A 14,876-nucleotide genomic window follows, 5' to 3' on the forward strand; every position below is an offset into this window, starting at 1 on the left:
TGAGCATCTGTACAGAGGAAGCTTATAGGTGTGAGCAGCCGCTGCATACTGTACTGCAGTGTGTACACAAAGAGGTGCAGTAGTGATTGAGATATAGTCTCAGACATTGAGAGTTCCTGGGAGGTGGCTATTCAGATGTATAGAGAATAGATATGCACTGTCTATGGGAGTGTTACATAGCTGGTTGTGATCTCAGACACGTAAACGCTTACATTGGAGGCCATGCTCTGCACCTGGCATGGGGCAGGTGCTAATTTCTGTGGTGCGTCCAATGGTAACATCTAAACACCCACCAAGTGGGATTGTTGTGTCTAAGGGGTCTATTCATCATCACTTAATTTATACACCTACTTTTGTGTAAATTAAGTGTCAGAGCCATTCATCATTATTTTAACACATGAGATATCACAGATATCTCATGGTTACAATTCTTCCCTGATAATTTCCACAGTCCCCATACTTAAGTATTTGGATGTAGAAATTATGCCATTCATCAAGCTCCAAAAAAGCATTTTTTTTCTGTTCTTGTGAGTGATACTGTACGCCATTCTGAGATGGCGCACAGCCCCCGATACTCTGCACAAGCTGCCGTTTACAGGGCAGCTTGTGCAGGAAAGGGATCTTTTCAGAACCCTCCCCGCTCTCTTCTAAATGCCTGTGCCTCTCTGGGTCCACCTCCATCTATCCTCAGCTCCACAGCACCCAGTCCTCTTCTCCTTACCACCCTTCAACTATACGCTCTCCAGTGCTAAAGTGTATGGAGCACGCTTGGACCCCCGCTCACCCAGGGAACAGTGACAGTCCCATAGAAATGCAGCAGCTCTGTGGCTGGAGCCACCAAGCAACGTATTCCTGTAGCCAAAGGTGATAAATGGGCAGTGAGGGGGGTCTGGAGCTGCCGCCAGGGGAGAGATGCCTGCAGCCAGAGGTGATGGAGCTGCTGTGGACACTGGGGAGAGGATGCGGAGAAAGCACTAAAAGGTGTCTTCCCAAAAATAGCAGCTTTTCGGAAGAGATACTTATGTAAAGGAGACATGATGAACGCCTCCGATATTGAGGCTGATCTTGATGTGAGTTCAAAACTTAATTAGCACAAAATATGTTTTAGTATTGATGAATAGACCCCTAAAGATGCACAAAGAGGATGTCACAGTCAGAGATACACTTGTACACCAGCGGAAGGGCTGATACCAGCTATAGCATAAAGTGACAGGTACGACTATGGCAAAAGATGCTAATGCGGGCGCAGAAGCCAATGACACTCTGACAGCCCCATACTGTGTATATGGGGGATAGAGAGATACAATGTGGGATGGGGAGAGAGTAAGAGCTATAGAGAAGGGAAATAAAGACAAATGCACAGACATGTAATGGTTAGCATTACTGCCTCACAGCACTGAGGTCATGGGTTCGATTCCCACGACGACCCTAACTGTGTGGAGTTTGTATATTCTCCCTGTGCTTGCGTGGGTTTCCTTCGGGTACTCCGGTTTCCTCCCACACTCCAAAAATATACTGGTAGATTAATTGGCTCCCTACAAAAAATTGACCATAGTGTGTATGTTTGTGAGCATGAGGTAGGGAATATAGAGTGTAAGCTCCACTGGGGCAGGGACAGATGTGAATGGTAAACAGTACAGTGCTGCGGAATATGTGTGCGCTATATAAATAACTGGTAATAAATGGAAAGAGTTCCAGCTGCTAGTGATGGGTGACCAACATGTAGGGGGATATAATATATTACGTGTGTATGTATGTGTGTGTATATATGACTATGTATGTGTATGTACTGCATGTATGTATGTATGTATGTGCGTATGCATGTAATTATGTATGTACTGTATGTGTTTGTGTATGTATGTACTGTATGTATGTATATGTGGTTGTGTGTTATGTACACAATGGGGTGATCAGTGGTGGCCAGTGCTGGTATAATCAGTAGGATAAATGTAATGAAGGCAGTGGTATGATAACTGTGCTGCCGCTGTATGTGATATAATGTATCTCATTGCCACACTGTAAGCTCCTATAGGGCCTATTCATGAAAACATAATTATCACATGTGATAATTATGGTTTTCACTTGCTGCGAGTTCAAACACAGTTTAGGAGGCATTCATCACCTCCGAAGTCTGCTATTTCTACGAAGCAGTATTTTGGAAGTGAATTACTTTTCTCCTAGTTTTCACTGCCTGTCTTTAAGCTGCGCCTGCACAGCTTGAAGATAGGCTGTTGACTTCACTGCCCCCCGCCCCCGCGGGTGTATGATTTGGCCCACAAACCCCCACCCCCGGCAGGTGTACAACCCCCCTCCCTCCCACACGGGTGTATGACCCCCCCTCCCTACCCAACGCAGGTGTACAACCCCCCTCCCCCTCCAACGGGTAAACCGCAGTCTGTGAAAGTTATATCAGAATGGCGTTCAGTAACACCATCGAGTTAAAAAAATATTTATTTTTCGGAACTTGATGAATAACCCTGACACTTATTTTTCACAAAAGTATGTGAAAATTGTAATTTTCACATGCTTTTGTGAAAAATAAGTGATGATGAATAGGCCCCATTGTCTCAGATTGTCTCTCACACACAATTACACAGTCTCACATCAGCTCATTGATAGATCTTACGTTGCAGCGTTGATCTGAAGACGGCCTCTTTCATGCAGCAGGTCGTAGAGGTCTCCTCCGCTGGCGTACTCCATGACGAATCCCATTATCTCCTATCAGAGGACACAGAGAGAACAGTCACATATTTGCTATTACTCTAATACACTCTCTGCTATTACAGTTACTGGCACCATACTCTCCACCATCATCCACACTGACAATTACTGTATGTGATTATAAGTGTGTGGGGAACTTTGTAACATTATGTGGGGAACTTGGCAACATAGATGAAGCTGAAATAGATGACATTATGTGACTTAAATTAAACCCACCTCTGATAATGCACAAGACCTAGCAGTGTGGGTACAGGCACAATGGGGGTGATCTGCAACAAATATATTCAGCACATAATGTGTCTCTGTCCTCTACTCAGTGCCAGATTAATGTCCACATGGGCCTGGAGCTGAAATTTATGAAGGGCCTAATGTGTGTCGCCAGGGCGGTGTGACCAGTGTTGTGTGGGTGTGGTCTACACAGGTGTTGTGGCCTGTGCTCCTGAGTGCCGCCTTAGTTTGCCTCATGTATGTATATCTTTATATATATATATATAATGTATATATATATACACACACAGTATATACGCACACATGGTGGAAGCTAGGCTTTCTGTCACCTGAGGCAAAGACTCAGCTTGGCATCCCCACCCATTGGATAGTAGTCACTTCACTGCTTGAATACAGACGTCAGCATTGTAATTGTAATCTAATACCTCTTTTCCACTGCCCAAAATACCTTGGTTATTGCCGTGTCAACCCGGGCAGCGGCTCAGAGGAAAAGGGTCCTAGGAGGCTGTAATCTCTCTCTGCCCAGTGACAGCTGTCACAGACAGCCTCCCAAATGACTGCCCCCACCAGGAAGGACCCCCTCCCCTGGTGCCCGGTTCGCTCCGGTCCGGCATTCAGGGTGGAGTTTCCGGGACTTAGTGATGACGTCATCGCCAAGCGCCAGCACAGCACCCGGGTGCAGTGTGAACGGAATCGACCAGGTCAACACCGTAATGGAGAAGGGGTAAATCCCGCATCTGACCCGGCTTGGAACCGTGTTCCAAATCCCGTGTCAGACCCAGGATTTTTGTTGGAAAAGGGGTATAAGTTCCTAGTGCATAACCAGAACTACTTCTGCTAATAGAGTACAAATTTAGAGGGATATGCTTAAAAATAAACTAATATAACACTAAGGGGTCTATTTACTAAGCTGTGTTAGGAGATAAAGTGAAGTGTGATAAGGTACCAGCCAATCAGCTCCTAACTGCCATGTCACAGGTTGTGTTTGAAAAATGGCAGGTAGGAGCTGGTTGTCTGGTACCTTATCACCGTTCACTTTATCTCCTAACACAGCTTAGTAAATAGACCCCTAAATAGGTAAATTATGAGTAGTTTATCAAATGATGTAGGGGCTTACTTTTCAAATAATATTTGGAGGATATTCCCCGAATACACTAGTTTTTGGGAACTACCCCAAACTATTAAGGATCCCTTGAATGTATGAGGGTTCTTCGATTTCCGACAGCAGCTGCAGCCCCCATATGTTTCTATGGGGCTGTGAAGCTGTCAGATGAACCTTTCACATTTCGGAGCTTGCCCCGATAGGATAACGGCATCTCCAGATGGCGTTATCCTATAGTAGCCTATGGCCAAAAATTACAGGGAGAGGCCACCTCAGAAGTGGCCTCCGCACATGCGTGGTCTGCTGACAGTGCATGCGCAGGACGTCCCGGATATAGAAGGGAAATTATTCATTTTGCGATCATTTCCCTTCTTTACACATCTCAGGGACGAGCTCCTTTTGGAGCCCCTGTTCCTGCAGGTGATTTTTTTGTACATTTGGGGGACAGTTCATTTCTTATTGCCGCAAATAGTGGCGATAAGAAATTCTAATTATTGGGTCTGAAACCTGATATGCCCCATAGAAATAATTGTAGATCTTATAGTTAAATAAAAATTAGAAATGTATGTTGTGATGGCCTGATACTGGTATACAAATTACACACTTACGACACAACATATAAGATTCATACAAAATAGTCAAATTAAATTTTTTTTTAATATAGTTAAAAAAAGGAAAAGTCCACACACTCAGCCACTCAATAGGATTAGGCAGTGTAGACAGTGCTTAGAAGCTCCTGTAGGACCCTGTTAGTGAATTATACCCTTCTCACAGGTCCCTAATGTATATGTAAAGTGCTCTGTAACTCTGGGCCTGATTCAGAGCCGCTCGTAAGCGACCGCTCGTTCGTTCCGAGCGATGTTCGCACATCTGCGCATGCGTATGGGTTGTAATTCGCATGCGAGAACCAGTCAGTGCTGTCGGAAATCGTGTGCTCGCAAAATAGCGAATGCCTGCTAATTTGAGTGACAGGGTGAGGCATATGTGGGTGGTAACAGGGGAAGGTGCTTGAAAACGGGGAGTGGAATTCCGAACGCAGGCGTGCCAAAAGGTCAAAACGGGCGTTTTAAGGGTGTGCATAATTAACAAAGCAGCGTCATCGACCACATCAGTTGGTTGTCTTTTAGTCTGAACTGCTCGCATGATTGCGGTAGGAAAATGCAACCACAAGAATAGCGAGCAGTTCATACGCCTTTCGATGTACTCGATTAATCTTATAAATAGCGGAGATGACGTATGATGCGAGCGGCCAGGGGGCGTTTTTAACAAAATAACGACCGCATGTTTTGTTCGCTCGTTCAGACATGGAGGCGTCAACAGACCGCAAAGAGCGAACGGTCACTTTAAATAGCCAGCCCCTTTTTCTGAACGAGCGAGCGCAAATAGCGTCCGGCTCTGAATCAGGCCCTCTGGCCCTGATTCAGACCCGGACGCTCTGACAGAACGCTCGCTCTGAATCAGGGCCGGCCTTCTTGTTTTTTAGAGCTGCCTCCTGGCTGCTCGCATAGCTGTGGGTGACCACCCACAGCTATAGCGAGCGGCCAGGAAGATGGTCGCGATGGTCAAGACCATTGCGACCATCGGGCTTGCGACGAGACCCTTGTGGTAGGGTCTCATTCATCGTAAGCCTCAGAGAGCTTTTGGCTCTAACAGAGCCGGAAGCTCTCCACTGACATCACTCGTGATGTCAGTGGGGCCGCCCCCAAATGGCAAGCATTCCCTCGGGAACGCCTCCGTGTGGGCAGCCACCCCCCACGGCCCACCCACCAAACGGGGGAGTATTCACTCAACATCGACAGCTCGCCCCCTTTGGTGCGAGACCTGGAGTGACGGATTACCCATCGCTAGCCAGGTCTCGCGCATGTGCACGACGGAGCCAGCTCCGTCGTGCGCATGCGCTGTGGGCCACCATCGACCCGCTGCAGCCATTTTCCCGGTGACCAGCGCATCCTCTATAGACTCTGGGCGCACTCTAGTGCCCAGAGTCTATAACTCCGGCACTGGCCGCGCACAGCTCAGTGCGCTGCCGGACAGAGAGGAGGGGACCCATGTCGGAGACTGCACACAGGCCCCCTCCTCTCTAGAAACGCCCCTGGGTCCAGGTCACCACCCCCACTCGGTCTCCCAAACGCCACAGTATGGGACTGTGAGTGACCACGCAGGACTTGTTCTGCACATGCACACACCCACAAACATCCTAGATGTACATAAACCAATGGGACTCTGTATATCTCTGAATGTTCTTAAAACACAATATGCTGCCTGTATTACAGACAACTACAAGGAATACAACGAAGTACAGTAAGTAAAAATCGGTTGTACCACTGACTCACCCCTCCTGGTTGCAAAGTTACTGTACAATGCTGTACTTGGTCCAGGCTCCAGGAACTGCTGCTCCCAGATGGTTTTGCCAGAAAAAAACCAGGGGACCAGGGGGCTCCCACACTAGTGGCACATTTTCCAGGAGACCAGGGGAGGAGCTTAGCGAGACCAAGGCATAGCAGCACACTGAGGACACAGTGTCGTATGCCGGAGGCGGAGCTTACTGTGGCCAGGGGGCGGAGCTTACCTCGATAAGTGGGTGGAGCTTAGAGTGACAAGGTGGCTCCCCCGCTGTGGGAAAGGACTTCGGAAAGGCCAGGGACGGATCTTAGGGCAACCAGGAGGCAGCGTTTACCGCGACCAGGTGGCTCCTACACTAATGACACAAGTTTGGGGGCGGGGCTTCGGTGGTCAATGCAGGGGGGGGGTATGGAGTGGACGATGCCTTTGTCGGTCTGGAGGATAATGTGCTGGGCTGCTGGTGGTGACAGGAAAAACTGTTTCTGTCACCACTGTTACTGTGCACTGCAGGGGATCCTGTGTGGGCCTATTTTCATGGGAGGCTTCGAGCTGAAGCTCCACCCGCCCCATTGTTAATCCGGCCCTGCCTCTACTGCCTACATGTACACTGTGCACATACGTGTGGGGAAGTCAGCAAGATGCATATATTTCCCAGGACATTATACTGATATGAGGATGTGATTTCTGGGCATGATTCAGAGATGGACGGAATTGCAGAGTCACACACAAGCAGCTGTGTAATTCCCTCCATCTATAATGCTAATGCAGCAGCAGGTGTCTGTAGGAAACAGTCACCTCCTTGCTGCATCTGTGATCCCAGCGCTGTCTCACCTAAGCAGGCACCCAGTCAGCATGCCCGCTGGACCATTCAATCCTGCTGTGGCTTAGGGGCACTGTGACCTTGGTCACAGACATAGACCTGCACATGCGCAGTGCACATCTCCAATTATCAGAGTTGTACGAGAACCATCGGGTTTACATACCACCCTGAATCGGGCCCAATGTTCTTTTATGTCTATATGTATATATATTATTTTACATATATTCATGATTTGTGCAAATTCCTCAGGATGTCTTCCTTGAGAACAGAAGGGTATAAGTATTACTCGTATGACCCCTTTCTAATATAGCAATATAAGAATAGGGGCAAAACAGCATATGTATGGGAGGAGGTGTAAATGATAAATATATAATATATATAGATATATGTAGATAAATATAATCACACACCTATAACTATGTATGGGGGGAGGTGTAAATGATAAATATATAATATATGTAGATAGATATAATCACACACCTATGACGTACACTGTGAGAGAGCACTTTATGTTATTAGGCCCCTCATGACATAATGCCATGATTCCAGCATCTATAGGGAAGGGTCGTGGTCAGAACATTATTTTCTGTGCATCACATCATATTGGCCCCTCCCCATAGACCCACCAATCACTGCATTGCACCACATGGGGGCAGGGCTCCTATCACACACCCACGGCTCCCCGTAACATAAACCTCAGTCTGTCAGGGAGGGTGGGTTCTGCACCTGGTGTGCGCCGCTGGTACAGAGCTCTCACCTGACCACAAGGATCAGTGTAACATTTATGGTAATACCTCCGTCTGGAATGTCAGAAGGCCGTGTACTAGGAAGGGGCTTCCGGATGTTGATTGTAGAGCTGCCATCTCCATCTGTGCTCTCTCCTCTTCCCTCTCTGACATTCCGCTGTTGTCCAGGAGCTTTATGGCCACGTCGGTCTTGAAGATGGTATCATACGCCAGCATAACCTGTATGTGTCACAGATATAGATATATTACAGGGACAGGAGCACAAATGGCTGCTCCAGTATATATGGAAAATAATATGAACATAATAATAAGGATTATTTGCACTGTGAATACTTACCATATATTAGACATTAAAATGATCCCCTAATTGTGCATGCAGGTGGTGACAGCAGCTGCTAAAGGCGCACATCCACTAGGCAATATTAATGAGCGATTGAACGATTATGACATCGTAATCATTCAATCGCTCATTAATCGTGCACAAATAGTGCACTATAATGTCGGAAATGCCCAATATCTCTTATTATATTTGTCTGTAAATAGCTGGTCATAAAGCAAAATGAATAACACTACCATCAATAACCAGTTATTACTGTACAGGTGTCTCTCTGCATATTGGTGACCATTTTGGTTGGGTTGGGATACCCAGGCCACATCTCTTCCCTAATACTTACTTGTCTGCTCATTTTACCTATTTTTCATTTTTATAGGGGCATAAAGAAAATCGTTATCCAGCAGATGTGTCGGACACCAGGCAACGACTGCAGTAAGTTGGCCGTTCTCATTCTTATTACTTATGTAAGACACTTGGAAGGCTTAAGCTAATTGCAGTATGTTTTTCTGGTGTTGGACGCATGGATTTTGGAAGTAAATCAGACATGTGACTGGGCTTAATCAGCAAGCAGTCAGTACAGATGGGTCACTATTCCTGAGTGACCCGAGTGGGCTTACTTCACCAACCATGGGGTATAGGGATCCCATTTTGCAATCAGTATCCCCCTCTTGCTAGCTCCTCCTACTATATTGTATGAGCAATGCTGAACGCAGATTACCAGTTATCAGGAATCTGCTCGTGCTCAGGACCCATCCTGTGTGATCGCACGCAGCTCCTTCTATACCTCTACCTGATTGCCAGGCAAAGGCATTTAAGGAGCTGTGTGGAGGCAGGGACAGCCGGTGTTCCCGGAAACGAAGGCGTCTACCCACTTTTCCGTGAGTGGCAAGATCAGGGGCTGAGTCCACAGATGCAGTTTCTTGGCCTTGCAAGCCAGCCAGCATGATTAAGCAGAGGCTTACTCAGCTGGACGGTGGCCCGGTGCCGTCCACCATTGTGACCGATAGTTGCGATGGTTATCCCAACCTACGACTTCAGTCGCAGTGCTGGGATAGAAAATGCAGTAGGGGATGTCATCCCGCTGCATTTGTATGTTTGCAAGGATGGCAATGTGAGCCTGCTTGTGTGCAGCTTTGCAATTCCGTCCAACACTGAATCACCCCCAGGTAACGGTTTGGTTCATATCTGGTGGTTACAGGAAAAGCAGATGCCGGCATCTTGGCCTCACCCCTGTCACCCCTCCATGATTTCATTAACATCTTCTACTTTATTCTTATTTAAAACATATGTAATTTCTCATCTACAGGATCTGTAGTTATCTAAACATTTAAAACCTCAGATAAGAAAATTGCTTAAAAATTTTAGAAACTGACTTAAAAAAATGATACTGTCACTTCTGTAATCAGTGTTTCTGTCTCTATAAATTATCAGTATCCCATTGTCACCTATCCAGGAGGGTCACATTTATAAGGGGATTGTCCCACATATGTTATACTCAAACAGGAAATAGCGGCATGCTTCTAGTAGAACATAATACCCATAATAAAGTCATACAACTTACTACTCCATAGCTGCCCCGGCCTATCTCACGTATGATGGTAAATCTCTCGATAGACTGAGAGGTGTCCTCGGGGCAGGCTGGTGAGACGCTGCTTGGTCCTTGTAAAGTAAAAAAAAGATCAGATTATTAATTTATTGTCTAACAAAACTGTGTAATAAGGATATTGGTGATTACTGACCTGGGATAATTGGGAACACTAAGTAACATACATTGTACAGATGTGTCCTCATACATGTATCCTCAGTACACCACAGTGTGAGATGATTGATGTGAGTGAGCCGCCAGCTCCTGTGCAGCTCTAATAGAGTCAGTGTTTGTTTTTTTCTGCCTGAGAATGTGTCTTAGAGCCGGTTTCTATTAGAGGTGAAAAGTTGTGTTTGGCGAAAAGCATTCGCCACATTCCAGCATATCGCGCTATTCAATTCTAGGATGTTTTCACTTGTGCGAAGATTTCATAGGCAAAACCAGGTGATAAAGTTTCCCCACCCAGAGGCAGGAGAAAAGATGTGTAAAATCCCTATTTTGAACTAAAAATGTGGGGACTTGGGGCCTGATTCAGACCTGCTCGCGAGCGCTGAGCGCTCGCAAGCGGGTCGATGTTGCCCAAGTGCGCATGCGCACGACGGAGGCGGCTATGTCGTGTGCATGCGCGAGACCCGAATAACGACGGCCAAGCCGTCGTTATGGGTCTCGCACCAAAGGGGGCATGCTGTCGGTGTTGATTGACAGCACGCCCCTTTGGTGGGCGGGCCGGAGGCATGGCTGCCCAGACGCAGGCGTTCCCATGGGAACGCCTACCGTCTGGGGCCGGCCCCACTGACATCACTAGTGATGTCAGTGGGAGTGCTTTTGGCTCTGATAGAGCCAAAAGCACTCCAGGGCTTACGGCAGCGAGACCCTACCACAGGGTCTCGTTGCAAGCCCGATGGTCGCGATGATCTTGACCATCATTTTGGCCGCTCGCTATAGCTGTGGGTGGTCACCCACAGCTATGCAAGTGGCCAGGAGGCCGCTCCACAAGGTAGGAGGGACGGCCCTAATTTAGAGCGAGCGCTCTGTCAGAGCATCCGGCTCTGAATCAGGGTCTTGGTTCAGAACCCATTCGACACTTCCCCTAATGACTAATTAGGCAAAAAAAATATCTTAATTCCTCCCCCATTTTTGGGGTGAAAATGTAAAAAGTGTTTGAAAATGGGTATAAAGTACTGGGGGGCCTATTCATCAACACTAAATAAAGGACATTTTCCTTAATTAACGTTATTTTAGTATTCATGAAGCTACTTAGCACAGGAGATAACACTGATATCTCCTTGCTAAGTCCCCTTGCATTAATTTCCACACTCCCCATACATTAGTATGGGGATATGGAAATTATGGTATTCATCAAATTCTGAAAATTATGTATTTTCGGAATTTGATGTAGTTACTATTCGCCACTGTGAGGTGGCGAATAGCAGGTAACACTTACCTGCTTACAGCTGTGCAGGTCCCCCGATGTCTCCCTCCGGCGCTCTGGTGCGTCCTCTGGCTCCGTCTACTATGTGTCATGTGTTCTACCAGCAGAACACAATAAAGTTTAGAAAAACAAACAAACATTTTTTTTTTCTAAACAGTACTGTGTGCTGCTGGGAGACCACATGACCGCATAGCAGACGGAGCCGGACAGGTAAGTGATGAACGGGGGGAGGTGAGCGGGGGGGGGGGACACAAACTTACCGCATCTGTAGGCAGTGCTGCGCATGCGCAGGTTTTACAGATGTAACAGCACATGCTCAGCACTGATTCCAGCTGCGGTAAGTTAGTGCAGAGAGGGATAACTATCTATTTCCCGAAAAGCTGTCATCGCAAAAATGACAGCTTTTCAGAATAGATAGTTATAGGGAGGAGGAATGATGAATTCCTCCGGTAATTAGGTAGAACTACATGCAAGTTCTAAACCTAATTACCTCCAGGGACAGTTTAGTTATGATGAATAGGCCCCTGGGTCTGGTAGTTTGGGGTGCTGTATAGATGGGACAGGTGTTTTAGGATTGCAGGTGGCTGCAGCAGGTGTTTTTTTAAAGTTTTTTTAAAATGTGCTTTAATGACACAAAAATATACAAGTACCAATTTTACTGTACATCCAAAATACATCCAATGAATCATTTTACCATAAACAATTTTTCCCACACTTATACATATAACAGCCATTGGACTAAATTTAAAAACACAAAATACTTTTATTAGGGCTATTAATACACTTCTATATTGATTTCCAGGGTCAGTTAGGTTTCCACAAAATATACCGTCCTTTTTGCTAATTTCGACATTCGCCCATCTATGTTTTCACCTGTTTTGCAATTGAATAGGCCTAAAAGCGCGAGTGCGCGTTGTGAAAGTACGTAAAAACTTTGCGTCCAAACATGCGAATGAGGCAAAAAGATTGCCGCAGCGAATGTATGTCTCCGGCAGCAACTTTTTGCCTCTAATTGACTCCGGCCCTTAGTCACAATGTGGTGCAACTTGGACGCTCCAGGAGAATGCAATGAGTAATGTGATATGTGACACCTGTATATCTGTGTGCGTCTGAGTCTGTACATGGAAAAAAGCTCTGGCTGCTGCATCGTAGCACTTTGTATGCTGATCACAGACTCAGTCACACACAGATATACAAGTGTCACATATCAGATTAATCAGCACAGTCTCATGGTACATCCTGGTCACATTACATCACATCACATTCTCTGCAAATAAAGATGTAATAGATATGCCTGGTGCTAGCAGATCTCACAGGGACCTGGTGCACCCAGAGGGGCTGTTTGGTGCTGCTGTAGCAATGATGTGTGAGGAGACACCTGTATGCCCCTTATAAAGCTGATTACAGACCTATAGTTACTCAGAAACACCAGGTGTCATTGTATAGTAACCTCCATCACATGCATGTACTATTCATGTACACACTGTTTCCAACTATCTCTTTATACTCCATATTCTATACATGTAAAATTGTCTCATTTCCATTCATCATCCATCATTTCATTAATGTAACAGCAGCAACCTCAGCGCTTACTATGCTGACAGTGTTGTAACACAGAGACAAAATAATGTCACCACTTATTGTTATGTAATGGAGAACAGCTCATTATACTGTCCAGGTGATTATTAAGTGTGGCTATAAAGTGTCTTAGTCCCTCATTCAGAGCCGTACGCTCTGAGCAGAGCGCACGCTCTGAATGAGGGCCGGGCTCCATTTTCATGGAGCGTCCTCCTGGACGCTCGTATAGCTGTGGGTCACCACACACAGGCTATACGAGCGTGCTTTGTGATGGCCGCGATGGTCGAGACCATCGCGACCATCGAAATTGCGAGCCGGAGCCTGCGGTTGAGGTTTTCAACCGCAAGCTCCGGAGTGATTTTGGCTCTATCAGAGCCAAAATCACTCCCACTGACATCACTAGTGATGTCAGTGGGCCGGCTTCTGACGGGAGGCGTTCCCACGGGAACGCCCCCGTCAGGGAGGCACGCCCCCGGCACGCCCACCAAAGGGGGCGTGCTGTCAATCAACATTGACAGCACGCCCCCTTTGATCGGACACAACGAGCGAAGGACTTTCCTTCGCTCGTCGCGTCTGGCGCATGCGCACGACGGAGCTCCCTCCGTCGTGCGCATGCTCAGTGCATAACATCGACCCACTTGCGAGCGGACAGCCGCTCGCGAGTGGGTCTGAATCAGGCCCTTAATCTGGATCAGTTTGGGGTCATAGTAATCCCCTGTGAACCTCGATGCACAAGATCTTATGGCAGAAGAAGACAGAACGGTCCCCGCTGCTACCTTGCCCTTTCTTGCATTTTTATAATGAGGTTTGTGCTGGTGCTAGGGATGGCCATCGACCATCGATTATACGAAATCATAGATGGTTTATGGCCGATTTTGAATATTTTTACCATTGATGACTAAGAGCCAATGGTTCTTAGCCATCGATGAACGAGTGGGAGATAATTTTTTTTCCCACATGGGATAGAGCTTAGGCCCGTCACCTGAGGCTGCTAAGCCACGCCCCTGTTTTTTTTATTGGCCCGCCATTCTCCCTCTCAGCGGTGGCCAACAAAGGGTGCAAACTATCCATGGTTCACCATAGATGGTTTGTGTGCCATCAATGGTAACCAACGATGGTACCAACGATGGCCATCCCTGGTGCATCTCTTATAGAGGGTCAGGGGTCAGCTAGTGCAAGATCATTTGCTGCCAGTCCCTGACTCCACCTCCCCTCCTCCTCCTGTGTGCTGCAATGTTGTCCTTCCCCTGCACATAGAGAGTAGAATATACTGGAATGCAGACAAGTGTGTCATATCATCCTATATCTTTTCTGTTACTGTCATTTATTTGTGTCTTCTTGTCTTACCTGCTCTTCTGTCTGTGGCATTTTATTTTTCTCCCCAGTGTATACCAGCATCTTTACCTATCCAATATGTGCCAGCCTCTGTGCCTACCCATTGTCTGTGCCAGTCTATTTGCCCACCCTTTTTCCTCATCCTGAGTCTATGCCAGCCTCTGCCCATTCCATAAGTTTGCCAACCTTTCTACCCATTCCTTGCCTTGCCTGCACCAGCTTCTCTGCCCATACTCTGTGTATGCTAGCCTCCCTGCCAATCCCCAGTCTTCACCAGTATCTCTGCCCATCCTCTGTGTATGCTAGCCTCCCTGCCAATCCCCAGTCTCCACCAGTATCTCTGCCCATCCTCTGTGTATGGTAGCCTCCCTGCCAATCCCCAGTCTCCACCAGTATCTCTGCCCATCCTCTGTGTATGCTAGCCTCCCTGCCAATCCCCAGTCTCCACCAGTAACTCTGCCCATCCTCTGTGTATGCTAGCCTCCCTGCCAAACCCCAGTCTCCACCAGTAACTCTGCCCATCCTCTGTGTATGCTAGCCTCCCTGCCAATCCCCAGTCTCCACCAGTAACTCTGCCCATCCTCTGTGTATGCTAGCCTCCCTGCCAATCCCCAGCCTCCACCAGTATCTCTGCCCATCCTCTATGTATGGT

Source organism: Taudactylus pleione, unplaced genomic scaffold, assembly GCF_031769625.1.
Source record: "Taudactylus pleione unplaced genomic scaffold, aTauple2 ptg000810l, whole genome shotgun sequence".
NCBI classification, from domain to species: domain Eukaryota; kingdom Metazoa; phylum Chordata; class Amphibia; order Anura; family Myobatrachidae; genus Taudactylus; species Taudactylus pleione.